This window comes from Rana temporaria, chromosome 1 (genome assembly GCF_905171775.1).
Source record: "Rana temporaria chromosome 1, aRanTem1.1, whole genome shotgun sequence".
Classification (NCBI taxonomy): Eukaryota; Metazoa; Chordata; class Amphibia; order Anura; family Ranidae; genus Rana; species Rana temporaria.
The window spans coordinates 60,008,126-60,023,928 of NC_053489.1; positions in this window are offsets into that span (position 1 = coordinate 60,008,126).

A 15,803-nucleotide genomic window follows, 5' to 3' on the forward strand; every position below is an offset into this window, starting at 1 on the left:
TCTGGCTGCATGTGCACTAAATATTTACACTAGCTATAGGTAAGCCTTATTATAGGCTTACCTATAGGTAAAATTTTGTGATGGAAGTTTACTTCCTGTTTAGGCAGTTACAGCAAACAATTGTTTTTGGGGGATAAAGGGAACTTACAATGGCTGAGAAGAAACAATTGCAACCTCCTTGAAAACGGAGGTTTTATCTGTCTCCCCCACCCCTCCTAGCAGCTGAGTGCTATGCCATGTTGTTGTTTCTAGATTCAGTAGAACCCATGGTATCTTAACAGAAAGCCGAGTCCCTTCAAATGATTGTTATTTAAAAAAAAAAAAAACATGTTATACTTGCTGCCCATGTGATCAGTTATGACACCAGCTATTTGATGTTTCGACAGTCTAGTTGAGAGCACAAGCAAATGTGATGGTTGCAATCTCGGCACGTTCCGGGTATGTGAATGTTTTTTGAAACTGTTAAATCAATGAGTTTTGTTCTGCTTTAGGCCTCTTTCACACTTGTACGACACCACAGTCTCGCTCTAATGCTGGGTGCGTGGTGTGTCACTACTTATATTGGCATGGGGCGGGGTCACCGGGTGATGTCATCCAGAGGCTCGCTCCTTATGACGTCACCACCTGGGATATGATGGGCTGTGTCATCATAAGGGGCGGACCTCCGGTGACCCTCACCCCATGCCAGTATAAGTAGTGGCACAACGCGCACCCATAATTCGAGCGGGAGAGAGCATTGAGCATGTCAATATCGGAAGAAGAACAGAGGGAGAAGACAGTAGAGAAGACCCAGCAAAAGAGCGAGAAGACAGCAGAAAAGACAGGGCAGAGGTAGAAGACGGCGGACAGAAGGAGAAGAACCGAAGAGTGCTAGAAGACATCGCCAGAGAGCGGAGAAGAACCGGCAGAAGACATCACCAGAAGAGCTTGAGAGGGGAGAAGTGGGAAGAGAACCTGAGCTGCCTAATAAATTACTTTAAAAACCTGTGTACTGTGTTTTATTTTAGACACTTTTTTTTTTTAGTTGAATGGGTAGGGGTACAATGTACCCCATACTCATTCACATAGGGTGGGGTGGCCCTAGTTAAAGGGGGCTTCCAGATTCCGATAAGCTACCTGCCTGCAGACCCTGACAACCAACAGCCAGGGTTGTCGCGAGGAGGACCTTGTCCTCATCAACATGGGGACAAGGCACCCACCCTCCCAACGCGGCCTGGTACAGTTCAGGAGGGGGGCCTCGCTCGTCACCTCCCCCTTTTCTGACCTGCCGGGCTGTGTGCTCGGATAAGGGTCTGGTAGGGTTTTTTGGGGGGAGAACCCCTACGCCGTTTTTTCGGCGTGGGGTTCCCCCTAAAATCCATACCAGACCAAAGGACCTGGTATGCTCTTGGAGGGGGAACCCATGCCGTTTTTTTAACATTGTTCGTGGAGTTCCCCTAAAGATTCATACCAGACAGTGCCTGGTATTGTCGGGGTTCAAAGTTGGATCCCTGTTCATTGAAGTCGGACTTCAAGTCGCAGGGCAAAGGCAGATCCACAGTCTTAAGACTGGTGTCGTACACGTGTGAAAGGGGCCTTAAAATCCATACCAGACCGAAGGGCCTGGTATGCTCTTGGAGGGGAAACCCATGCTGTTTTTGTTTTACATTTTGTGTGGAGTTCCCCTTCAAGATCATTAGAGCATGCCAAAGTCGGATCAGTGAAGACGGCGATCCGACTTCAGTGATATTCAATGGGCTGAAGTAGGATCAAAGTCGGACCAAAGTAGTGCAGGGACTACTTGGAAGTTGTACTAATATGAATGGTAGTCATTGGAAATTAATGGGGAATGACTTGTCATACGGCTTTGCAGTCCCAAATCGTAGGACAAGTCGTACAAGTGTGAAAGGGGCCTAAACCATTTAAAGCAGCGTTCCGCCTGAAAAAAAAAACACTACAAAAACTGCAGCTGCTGACTTTTAAAATAAGGACACTTACCTGTCCAGGGCGCCCTCAATGTCGTCATCCAAAGCTGACCCGTCCCTCGGCTTCCGGCTTCTTAAGTAAGGTAATCAGGAAGTGATTAGCATGGCTCCCTACTGCGCATACGCAAGTCGTGCTGCATGTTCTGAGTTGTCCCTGCTGTCTTCTAGGACCTGTGTGTCTCCCAGAAAACAGCGGGGGGGTGGAGGAGGGGCCGGACGTGGCGTAGATCGCTGGGGATACTGCGGCGATCTTTCGCCGGACATGGGAGCAAATACCTGTATTACACAGGTATCTGCTCCCCCCTGAAACCCCCAAACTAAATTATATATATATTTTTCCAGACACCCTAGAGAACAAAATGTCGATCGTTGCAATACTTAATGTCACACCATATTTGCGCAGTGGTCTTACAAACGCAATTTTTTGGGAAAAATACACTTTTTTTGAATAAAAAAGAAAAAAGAAAAGAGCCCATTTTTTTTATATATTGTGAAAGAGAATGTTATGCTGAGGAAATTGATACCCAACACATAATGCTTCAAAATTGCACCCGCTCGTGGAATAGCGACAAACTTTGGCAATTAAAAATCTCCAAGTGTTTTGGGGGGATGGCAGTCCCGGATATTGCCAAATATTATCAAGCGGCACATTTGACGAGATTGATAGACTGGTGTAGAAACGGACACTATAAAAGGTGGGTTGAGGTAGAACAGCAGACCTGTCCAATAACACTAAGTAGAGCCCCTTGGTGTTATAAGTTATTGCCAAGTAAGATGAAGAAACATCCCATAATTGGCCCAACGTTGTCAATCGCAGCTAAAATATGTAAAAATCCAAAATTCTCATCGAAGTGTTCTCCCCTGTTCCCTATATTAGGGAACCCAGGCTTCATACCAGGTACAGCAGGAGCAGTTTTTAATAAATTAAAACAAAGGGGTAAAGTACAGGTATCACATTTTCTGCAAACTGGTATGTGGCCATCATTGGAGGCCCTAACAAAGAGAGGAGGGAATTATGAGTTATCCTTTTGGCAAGCATTTCAAATAAGCAACTTTTTAAGATCCCTGGGACAACCATCTAATTTTCGGCGACAATTAACAAAATTTGAACAATACTGCGACGAGGAGGAACCAATACAAAGAGTGAGTTCAAAGATGTATAGACTATTGAATTCCCCTCAGGAGGATTTTGAGTTGCCGGGACTGGGGAAATGGGAAAGAGATCTGGGGAGAAATTTCTCACAGACTCAACGTAAACACATAATTCACTTAGCACTAAACTCCTCAATATCTACGCGAATACAGGAATCCAATTATAAACTATTGTTCCAATGGTATTATACACCAGTAAGGTTACATAAATTTTCTAAAGGCTACTCAGAGTATTGTTGGAGATGTTACTTTAAAAACCTGTGTACTGTGTTTTATTTTAGACACTTTTTTTTTTTAGTTGAATGGGTAGGGGTACAATGTACCCCATACTCATTCACATAGGGTGGGGTGGCCCTAGTTAAAGGGGGCTTCCAGATTCCGATAAGCTACCTGCCTGCAGACCCTGACAACCAACAGCCAGGGTTGTCGCGAGGAGGACCTTGTCCTCATCAACATGGGGACAAGGCACCCACCCTCCCAACGCGGCCTGGTACAGTTCAGGAGGGGGGCCTCGCTCGTCACCTCCCCCTTTTCTGACCTGCCGGGCTGTGTGCTCGGATAAGGGTCTGGTAGGGTTTTTTGGGGGAGAACCCCTACGCCGTTTTTTCGGCGTGGGGTTCCCCCTAAAATCCATACCAGACCAAAGGACCTGGTATGCTCTTGGAGGGGGAACCCATGCCGTTTTTTTAACATTGTTCGTGGAGTTCCCCTAAAGATTCATACCAGACAGTGCCTGGTATTGTCGGGGTTCAAAGTTGGATCCCTGTTCATTGAAGTCGGACTTCAAGTCGCAGGGCAAAGGCAGATCCACAGTCTTAAGACTGGTGTCGTACACGTGTGAAAGGGGCCTTAAAATCCATACCAGACCGAAGGGCCTGGTATGCTCTTGGAGGGGAAACCCATGCTGTTTTTGTTTTACATTTTGTGTGGAGTTCCCCTTCAAGATCATTAGAGCATGCCAAAGTCGGATCAGTGAAGACGGCGATCCGACTTCAGTGATATTCAATGGGCTGAAGTAGGATCAAAGTCGGACCAAAGTAGTGCAGGGACTACTTGGAAGTTGTACTAATATGAATGGTAGTCATTGGAAATTAATGGGGAATGACTTGTCATACGGCTTTGCAGTCCCAAATCGTAGGACAAGTCGTACAAGTGTGAAAGGGGCCTAAACCATTTAAAGCAGCGTTCCGCCTGAAAAAAAAAACACTACAAAAACTGCAGCTGCTGACTTTTAAAATAAGGACACTTACCTGTCCAGGGCGCCCTCAATGTCGTCATCCAAAGCTGACCCGTCCCTCGGCTTCCGGCTTCTTAAGTAAGGTAATCAGGAAGTGATTAGCATGGCTCCCTACTGCGCATACGCAAGTCGTGCTGCATGTTCTGAGTTGTCCCTGCTGTCTTCTAGGACCTGTGTGTCTCCCAGAAAACAGCGGGGGGGTGGAGGAGGGGCCGGACGTGGCGTAGATCGCTGGGGATACTGCGGCGATCTTTCGCCGGACATGGGAGCAAATACCTGTATTACACAGGTATCTGCTCCCCCCTGAAACCCCCAAACTAAATTATATATATATTTTTCCAGACACCCTAGAGAACAAAATGTCGATCGTTGCAATACTTAATGTCACACCATATTTGCGCAGTGGTCTTACAAACGCCATTTTTTGGGAAAAATACACTTTTTTTGAATAAAAAAGAAAAAAGAAAAGAGCCCATTTTTTTTATATATTGTGAAAGAGAATGTTATGCTGAGGAAATTGATACCCAACACATAATGCTTCAAAATTGCACCCGCTCGTGGAATAGCGACAAACTTTGGCAATTAAAAATCTCCAAGTGTTTTGGGGGGATGGCAGTCCCGGATATTGCCAAATATTATCAAGCGGCACATTTGACGAGATTGATAGACTGGTGTAGAAACGGACACTATAAAAGGTGGGTTGAGGTAGAACAGCAGACCTGTCCAATAACACTAAGTAGAGCCCCTTGGTGTTATAAGTTATTGCCAAGTAAGATGAAGAAACATCCCATAATTGGCCCAACGTTGTCAATCGCAGCTAAAATATGTAAAAATCCAAAATTCTCATCGAAGTGTTCTCCCCTGTTCCCTATATTAGGGAACCCAGGCTTCATACCAGGTACAGCAGGAGCAGTTTTTAATAAATTAAAACAAAGGGGTAAAGTACAGGTATCACATTTTCTGCAAACTGGTATGTGGCCATCATTGGAGGCCCTAACAAAGAGAGGAGGGAATTATGAGTTATCCTTTTGGCAAGCATTTCAAATAAGCAACTTTTTAAGATCCCTGGGACAACCATCTAATTTTCGGCGACAATTAACAAAATTTGAACAATACTGCGACGAGGAGGAACCAATACAAAGAGTGAGTTCAAAGATGTATAGACTATTGAATTCCCCTCAGGAGGATTTTGAGTTGCCGGGACTGGGGAAATGGGAAAGAGATCTGGGGAGAAATTTCTCACAGACTCAACGTAAACACATAATTCACTTAGCACTAAACTCCTCAATATCTACGCGAATACAGGAATCCAATTATAAACTATTGTTCCAATGGTACTATACACCAGTAAGGTTACATAAATTTTCTAAAGGCTACTCAGAGTATTGTTGGAGATGTGGTGTGGAGCAGGGAACCTTGCTGCATATATTTTGGTCCTGTGCAAAAGTAAGAGATTACTGGAAGGAAGTCCAGAGAATTGTTCAAAAATTTACGGAGTACCAGATTCAGGAGGATCCAGCTTTTTTTCTGCTCCATTGCTCACAAATCCCAGTGCGAGAGTACAAAAAGATGGTGATATGTCACATGATAAATACTGCCAGAAATGGAATAACATTACAATGGAGAGATAGTAGATCACCCTCTATTGCGAGATGGCTCAATAGAGTGAGAGAGACTCGAGCTATAGAAGATCTGATCCTCTCAGCCCGGAACAAAAGGGAACAGTATGTAGAAACTTGGACAGGTTGGAATCAGTTTATGAGTACGGAAGAGGGGAAGAGATTACTGGAGGAATAGATAGGGGAGAGAAGAATCCTTTTTGGGTAGAAGTGAAATGGGAGAGGCCGAAGGGTTGAAGTAAGGGAGGATCCGTCCGTCTCCGGCGAGGTAGGGGAGGGAGAGGAGGGGAGGGGGTTGGTGGGGTTTTCTCATTTTTTTTTTTTTTTGGTTGTTGTTTTGTTTTGTTGAGGATTATGTTGATTCTAGGTTTAAGGGGGGGTTAGGTGGGGTATAGGAATGGACAAGGGAACAGAGGGGAGGAAGAAGTGTGTGGTCAATACAGTGGTATTAGGAAACGGGAAAAGAAGTTACTGATAAAAGGCAGGCGGGCATGGGAACAGAGCAAGAGGACCGGGGAGGTACTGCTTTTGGTTTATTCTTCTTAAAGCGGGGGTTCACCCTATCGACGGGAAAAAAAATATTTTTTTTCTTTGACCTTTAAATCAGGCATTGTAGCGCGAGCTACAGTATGCCTGTCCCGAATTTTTTCCCCCCATACTCACCTTGTAGTCGTCCATCGAAGATACCGGGGAATGGGCGTGCCTCTGGAGACGGAGGATGATTGACGGCCGGCTCTGGCGCGTCACGCTTCTCCGGAAATAGCCGAAATAGGCTTGGTCTTCACGACGCGTGCGCATAGCCTGTGCGCACGCGCCGTGAAGAGCCGAGACCTACTCCGGCTGTCTTCGGGGAGAGTGACGTGCCAGGGTCGGCCGTCAATCATCCTCCCTCTCCATAGGCACGCCCATTCCCCGCGGGAGCCGGAATCTACGATGGACGACTACGAGGTGAGTACGGGGTTAAAAAAATCGGGACAGGCATACTGTAGCTCGCGCTACAATGCCTGTCTCGATGGTAAAATCAAGTACGAGAGGGTGAACTACCGCTTTAAGTTTCTGAATCCCCACCTGTTTATTTGCTAGCCCATCATAAGTGTGTAGTGATAAGAACTATATGATTATGTATCCATTGTATAAGATATGTTAACCTTCTGTGAACCTTACCATAAAATAAAAATAAAATAAAAGATTTAAATATGAAAAAAAAAAATCTCCATAGACGACTTTTAAAAATGTCTACAGGTTATCAGTTATGAGTTACAGAGAAGGTCTTGTGCTAGAATTATTGCTCTCACTCACATATATTGTATACATTTTCATTTGTGGGCGCGACTTACGTATGCGTTCGCTTCTGCGCGCAAGCTCGGAGGGACAGGGCGCTTTAATTTTTTTTTCCGATTTATTTTACTTCTTTTTTTATGCTGTCCCTTTAAAAAAAGAAATAAAAAAAAATATCACTTTTATTGCTATTACAAGGAATGTTTACATCCCTTGTAATGGAAAAAAAAAAAGCATGACGGGACCTCTTTAACCACTTAAGGACCACCCCATGTACATATACGTCCACAATATGGCACGTACAGGCACATGGGCGTATAGGTACGTCCTCGCCTATTAGCGGGTGGGGGGTCCGATCGGGACCCCCCCCGCTACATGCGGAGGTCGGGTCCGCTCGGGGAGCGATCCGGGACCACGGCGCGGCTATTTGTTTATAGCCGCTCCGTCGCGATCGCTCCCCGGAGCTGAAGAACGGGGAGAGCCGTGTGTAAACACGGCTTCCCCGTCCTTCACTGTGGCGGCGCATCGATCGCGTCATTCCCTTTATAGGGAAGACACGATCGATGACGTCATTCCTACAGCCACACCCCCAAACAGTTGTAAACACATACTAGGTGCACCCTAACTCCTACAGCGCCACCTGTGGTTAACTCCCAAACTGCAACTGTCATTTTCACAATAAAGAATGCAATTTAAATGCATTTTTTGCTGTGAAAATGACAATGGTCCCAAAAATGTGTCAAAATTGTCCGAAGTGTCCGCCATAATGTCGCAGTCACGAAAAAAATTGCTGATCGCCGCCATTAGTAGTAAAAAAAAAATAAAAAATAAAAATGCAATAAAACTATCCCCTATTTTGTAAACACTATAAATTTTGCGCAAACCAATCGATAAACGCTTATTGCGATTTTTTTTACTAAAAATAGGTAGAAGAATACGTATCGGCCTAAACTGAGGAAAAAAAATGTTTTTATATATGTTTTTGGGGGATATTTATTACAGCAAAAAGTAAAAAATATTGCTTTTTTTTCAAAATTGTCGCTCTATTTTTGTTTATAGCGCAAAAACTAAAAACCGCAGATGTGATCAAATACCACCAAAAGAAAGCTCTATTTGTGGGGAAAAAAGGACGCCAATTTTGTTTGGGAGCCACGTCGCACGACCGCGCAATTGTCTGTTAAAGCGACGCAGTCCCGAACTGTAAAAACACCTTGGGTCTTTAGGCTGCATATTGGTCCGGGGCTTAAGTGGTTAAAGAGAGATCTGGGGTCAAAAAGACCTCACATTTACACTTATAGGTTAGTGGAATAATTTGGCCATCTGCAGGACAGCGGTTATTGACAGCTAAAGCAATCACGGAGCCAGAGAGTTTAGAAGAGAGGACTTGGAGAAAACCTAGTTCGAGGCTGGATCATACATATGTTTAATCAACGCAATTTGCTACATACCGTATTTTCCGGCGTATAAGACGACTTTCTGGATGCAAAAAAATGCATCCAAAGTCGGGGGTCGTCTTATACGCCGGGTACAGTCTAAGTACTCACTTTTTTCCCCAGCGCTGACAGTCCCCCATGCTGCGATCGCGATCGAGAATGATTTCAAAGCCGCGCCTTCACTGCAGAGTGTTCTGTGATAGGATGAACAAAAATCTTCCCAGCAACGCCTCTGTTCTTTGTTCCTCCTATCACAGATGCCTTCTCATCCTCGGACGAGATGAGAAGACGTCCGTGATAGGCGGGAAACATAACAGAGGCGCTGCTGGGAAGATTTTTGTTCATCCTATCACAGAACACTCTGCAGTGAAGGCGCGGCTTTGAAATCATTCACGATCGCGATCGCAGCATGGGGGACTGTCAGCGCTGGGGAAAAAAGTGAGTGTTAATGCACTGGGGGGGGCAACAAGTTCAGGCACAGTGGGGGCAAGTGATGGCAATGTGGGGGCATGTAATGGCACAATGGCAATGTGGGGGCATGTAATTGCACAGTGGCACAGTCTGGGCATGTAATGTAATGGCACAGTCTGGGCATGTAATGTAATGGCACAGTGAGTAATGTAATGGCACAGTCTGGGCATGTAATGTAATGGCACAGTGAGTAATGTAATGGCACAGTCTGGGCATGTAATGGCACAGTGAGTAATGTAATGGCACAGTCTGGGCATGTAATGTAATGGCACAGTGAGTAATGTAATGGCACAGTCTGGGCATGTAATGTAATGGCACAGTGAGTAATGTAATGGCACAGTCTGGGCATGTAATGTAATGGCACAGTGAGGCATGTAATGTAATGGCACAGTGAGGAATGTAATGTAATGGCACAGTGAGATTTGAAAAAGCCTGTTTCTGTCAGCGGTTCTGGCTCCCCCTCAGCTTCCAGAAAGACAGTAAGAAGGGGGTAGTCTTATACAGTGAGTATATCCCAAAATCAAAAATTTTCCTGGAAAATTAGGGGGTCGTCTTATACGCCGGGTCGTCTTATACGCCGGAAAATACGGTATATTGAGGTGAGAGTTCTGGGAGACCACTGTGTAAATCACTCATTTCATTCAACTTTTGATTGTGTATACTGCAAAAGGGACTTGTGCATTAGAGTTATTTTACCTGGAGCACTTGTTCATTCACTATAGCTATTGCAGAGACTTTTACCCCATCTTTGCAGCTGTGGGACATTATGTATTGATTGTTGTTTACCCGTCTTTTATATGAGGCTGGGTTCACACTTGTCCGACAAACGGTCCTACATTGGGAGCTCATGTAGCATGACGTGTGAAAATCAATGTTTCCCTATGAGAATCGTCTTAACTGGTCCTACACAAGTCGGTCCGACTTTGAAAATGCTCCCTGTACTACTTTTGGTCCTACATTGATCCTACTTCAACCCATTGAATATCATTGAAGTCGGACCAAAGTAGTATCCTGTTCATGAAAGTAGGATGGATGTAGGACCAATGTAGCAGAGCAAAGTAGGATGAAAGTAGCGTAGTAGTGTGAACCCAGCCTTATTCTGACACTCATATTCACATTGCACGTTATATATAATTTTTCCTTCTACAGGGTGTTATTTAGAGTGATATAACTCCTTAGTGCAAGATCACTTTTTGCATTTATATTAGTTTTGGTGTATGGTGAACACCATTAGATTTTGCTGCTTTTGAGTTTTATATAATTTTTCTGTAGCATTCACATTCACTACTTACTCACAGTAGCACGAAAGACCTGTTGCGGAACTACACGTCCCATGAGGAATTGTAAAACTCTGACATTCACAGACATGACTAGGCATGATTGGAATTGTAGTTTCTGAACAACTGGAGGGCCATAGTTTGAAGACCTCTGGACTAAACCGCTGGCAGCTAAAGTGAGTACACCCCTAAGTGAAAATTTCCAAATTGGGCCCAATTAGCCATTTTTCCTCCCCAATGTCCTGTGACTCGTTATTGTTACAAAGTCTCAGGTGTGAATGGGGAGCAGGTGTGTTAAATTTGGTATAATCGCTCTCATACTAGTCACTGGAAGTTTAACATGGCACCTTATGGCAAAGAACTCCCTAAGGATCTGGAAAGAAAAAAGCTGAGTTAGACTTACCGGTAACTCCTTTTCTGAGCGTCTTCCAGGACAGCCCATGAGACCTATGGCTCCTCCTACCAGGACAGGAAACTCATTACTACCCCCCTCCCCCACCCACCAGACAAAAGGGCAGTACTCCAGGCCCCATGTCAGTCTTCTCGAGAACCGTAGGACTTGCCTGAAAAACATATGCCTAAGGGCCCTTTCACACGTACGGACCGTATGCCCGCATTTTCATCCATCCGTTTGCGGATGAAAACGGGACATACATGAGTCCCTATGTGATTACGGGTGTCAGTGGATGAACATCCGCTGACACCCGTAATTTGTCTGCCTCCGCAAAGATCCGCATTTGCAGACGGAAGAAATTCTATTTTTCTTCCGTCTGCCGGATCGGATGAACACGGACCTACGGTCGGTGTTCGTCCGATCCCCTATAGGGGAAAGCGGCGGAAACACAGGGCAGTCCCTGCACAGTGTGCGGGGACCGCCCTGTCAGCTGCCAGCTCAGCGGAGGATCCCCGCTGAGCTTTGCGGACACACGGAGCAGATCATTACTGATCCGCTCCGTGTGAAAGGGCCCTAATACACATAACTTCCATACAAAACCAAGTGGGAATCCGGCTGTCCTGGAAGACTCTCAGAAAAGGAGTTACCGGTAAGTCTAACTCAGCTTTTCTCCCAAGCGTCTTCCAGGACAGGCCAGCCCATGAGACGATGAGTCAGAACTTACCAGTGAAGGGTGGGACAACTGCCTGAAGATCCTTTCGACCGAATGCCTGCTCTTGTGCAGATAGGAGATCCAGGCGATAATGTTTAATGAAGGTCGAATAACTGGAACATGTGGCAGCCTTGCAAATTTGTTCCGGTGAGGCACCAGCCCTCTCAGCCCAAGACGCAGACAAGGCTCTTGTTGAATGCGCAGTGACAAAAGGTGGAAAATCTTCTCTAATTTTGTAAGCTTCCGAGATGGCTTGCTTTATCCATCTAGCAAATGTGGCTTTTTTTTTTTAATCAGTAAAATGGTTTATTGTGCCAAAAATATAAGTACGGTACAGAAATATATGTCGGCATACAAGAAAGTCACAAAATAATATTGTTACAACAAGAATTGTACTTTACGCATGCCAGAACAGAGGCACCAGGAGGTTACCTAAACCAGGTTCCGCCATTAAAGGAGTTTGAACCGTGCCGGGCAGGTGAGGAACCGCCTCTCCCCCCAACACTAACACACACTAGGCCAACGGGCCAAAACTGAAAGTCTGCGTTCCACAGTCTGCTCAAATATTCAGAGTCCTTGCCCAACGTTACATAAATTCTCCTGACCACAGTATAAAATCCCCAAAGATGCATACCTCAATCATGGTCTAGTTTGTATACATTCTCTGACTTAGTCATGTATGGTTTAAGATTTTATGTTTTGTACTCGAGAGGACAATGTCGACTACATCTGCAGCAGCCGAGTCATAACCAATCTCGGAGGAGCTAATCCAGGCGTTTCCAGCCAGGGCTGCCAAATGGAGTTAAATTTCTTGGGGGCATTTCTATGCTGATATGTATAATGTTCTCTCACAATAATAAGGTTTACTTGATCAATCCATTGTTTCTTAGTCGGAACGTGCGGGGACAACCAGAATCTAGCTATCTGTTTTCTTGCTAGGTATAAGAGCCTGATCACTGCAATATTAATAGGTGGAGGGTATACCTCTTCATCCACGACACCTAGTATGCATACTATGGGGTTTAATGGGACCCTAACTTGGAACACTGCGGAAATAACCTCTGTGACACTCCTCCAGAACCGATGTAGCTTGGGACAGCGCCACATCAGGTGAATAAGCGACCCCTCCTCCCCACATAGCTTGGGACACAATGAAGAGTCCCGCCTTCCCCACCGAAACAGTTGAATAGGTGTACGGTAAACCCTGTGTAGCAGGAACAGATGAGACAACCTGTGTGACTGCGAGACAGAAGTGAGAGGACCAGCCTGTAAACAAGTTTCCCAGGTCTCGCCATCAATGTCCCCCAGATCCTCTGTCCACCCTCTCCTACAGGGCAGAGTTGCTGAGTTCTGCACAGACGACAATAGGGAGGAGTATACATGGGATATCATCCCCTTTCTCTCCGTGCCAGAGAATACATCCGTTATTAACCTGTGACTAGATAATTGGAGAACTGAGACCCGCCCCTGGGTCTGAATGGCGTGCCTGAGTTGCAGATACCTATAGAATTGTTGTCTAGGTAGGCCAAATTCATTTTGTAATTCTTGAAATGATTTAAGCACATTGTTACTATATATCTGAGCAATATTCTTAATTCCTGCTAGCTTCCAAGCCATAAAACCTTCAAGCCTGAACACTTCCATCAGGTTTAGGTTGTCCCACAGAGGAGTGTCTACAAGAAATCCCGAGACACCCAGGGTGGACCTGACCACAGACCACAGCTTCCTAAGGAGGACCACGGTGGGTGCCGCCTGAGGCAGATGCGGAAAGCCCGCCTCCAAACTCGCCAAGACCGATGCACTCCCTGAACCCATTCGCAATAGAGTATCAATTGAATCACTATCATTGGCCGCAAATGTGGCTTTAGATGCACTCTTACCCCTGTGCGTACCTGAAAAAAGGACAAATAAAGCGTCTGTTTTCCTAAAGGTCTTGGTGACCTCCATATAGACGAGAAAGATCCTTCTCACATCTAAAAAAAATAAAACTTTCTTTCTTTCTTAGTCGCCCTGTGGCAAACTACAAAAGGATGGCAGTGCAATGTCCTGCGATCTGTGGAATGTAGGTAAAAAAAAAAAAAAACCTGGATCTGTTTTTAAAACAACTCGATCCTTTAAAAATCATGAGGAACGGCTCCCTCACCGATAAGGCCTGTAACTCGCTTACTCTGCGAGCTGAGGTAATTGCTACCAAAAAAATGTTTTTTAAAGTAAGTAACTTAATAGAAATATCCTCTAGGGGCTCAAAAGGACTCTCTACCATAGTTTGAAGTACCAGGGACAGGTCCCAAGTTGGACAACTTCTCACCACTACTGGCCTAGCCCTAGAAATGGATTTGAAAAATCTAGCTACCGTGGGATTTTCCAGAAGAGAAAACTGGAGGAAAACACCGATAGCTGGCGTCTGTACCTTTACGGTACTAACTGAAAGACCCTTGTCGACACCCTCTTGAAAAAATTCCAAAATAGAAGGAACATCATGCGTTAATCTTTGGTTTTCAGATAACCGTTCAACTTTTTCCAAACTTTGGAATATATGGCTCTAGTGACTGGTTTTCTGCAATTCACCAGTCTTGATTACTTTGTCAGAAAACCCCTGAGCCCTCAGTATCTTTTCTTCAGATACCAAGCCGTCATAATTAAGGAAAGCACCTGTGGGTGTGATACTGGACCCTGCAATAGCAAGTCCTCTCTTTTCTGAAGCCTCAGTGGAGGCTCTGGGACCAGAGTCTGTAGCAGGGAAAACCATGGCCTCTTGGACCAAAAAGGGGTGATCAGAATACGGTCTGTTTCTTCTAGGAGAAACTTCCGGAATAAGTCCGATTGGCGGGAAGGCGTAGCAGAGGTCGAATGGCCACGGATTCGCCAGAGCATCGATCCCCAGTAATTGATCTGCTGGGTTCAGAGAAAATAACTCCTCTGTCTTGCGGTTGTCCTGGTTTGCGAACAGATCTTCTTCGGGACAGCCCCATTTGTCGGTGATCTCCGCAAATACCTCTGGATGAAGCGGCCAATTGTCTCGCTTCACCTTGTGGCAACTGAGATAGTCTGCAAGACAGTTTTGTGTCCCCTTCAGGTGCACTGCTGTAATTGAGGCTAGATTATCTTCTGCCCATGACAAAATTTCCTGGGCAATCAATTGAAGAATCCTACTCCTCGTGCCTCCCTGTTTGTTAAGGTATGCAACCGTCATGATGTTGTCGAATAGGATCTGGAGATTGTGACCCCTGACTGAAAAACCTGCAGGGCTCTCTGGACCGCTAGAAGCTCTCCGGTTCGATTAAGCTTTTGCTTCCCTCAAGGACAATTTTTCGACTTTGTCGCTGAGGTGGGCTCCCCATCCCCAGGAACTTGCGTCCGTCATGATCCTCTGGGATACAGGAATGGACCATGGCAGGCCTCTTGTTAGGTGAAGATTTGTCCTCCATCACCACAAGCTTCTTTTTACCTTGGTAGGTAACAAAACTCTTGACTCCAGAGACCTCGCGTCTCTATCCCAGTTTTTCAGAAGAAACATCTGCAATGGTCTTTGATGGAATCTTGCGCATGGTACTGCAGGGAAACACGAGGTCCATCAGACCTACTGTCCTTGACACTTCTCTCAGCAAGACCAACTGATTGCCTGCACCATCTTTGAGACCTTCTCCTCTGGGAGAAAAAAACTTTTTGGTCTACTGAGCAAAAATCGTAGCCCAGATACTTCACCTACTGGGCCGGATTTAAGGAAGACTTCTCTCTGTTTATCAACCAACCTAGGGATTGAAGGAAGCCCTATACAGTCTGAAGATCCGTTAGCAATTGTTTGGTAAGACTCTGCCACTATTAGGAGGTCGTCCAGGTAAGGGGTGATAGTTATCGCCTTTAGCCTTAGCGGAGCCAGCGCCTCCCCCAACACTTTTGTGAAAATGCGTGGGGCTGAGGACAGACAGAAGGGGAGGGCTTGAAACTGAAATAGCCGAATTTCTGTTCCCATTTTGACTGCTATGCTCAAGAATCTTTGGAATGCTGGATGGATCGGGACATGCATCCCTTAAATCCAAAGTGGCCATGAAGCAGTTTGGGTAAAGCAGGCTTTTGATTGTGAACACTGTCTCCATACAGGAGTGCTTGTACCCGATAGATCGGTTTAGAGACCGAAGATTCAGAATAAACCGATACTTTCCTGACAGCTTTCTGATCACAAAAATATGGGAATTAAATCCTTTGCTCTGATCTGAGTGGGGAACAGGAATCGGGACTTTTTTCTGGCTGTCTGCTTTATCGACG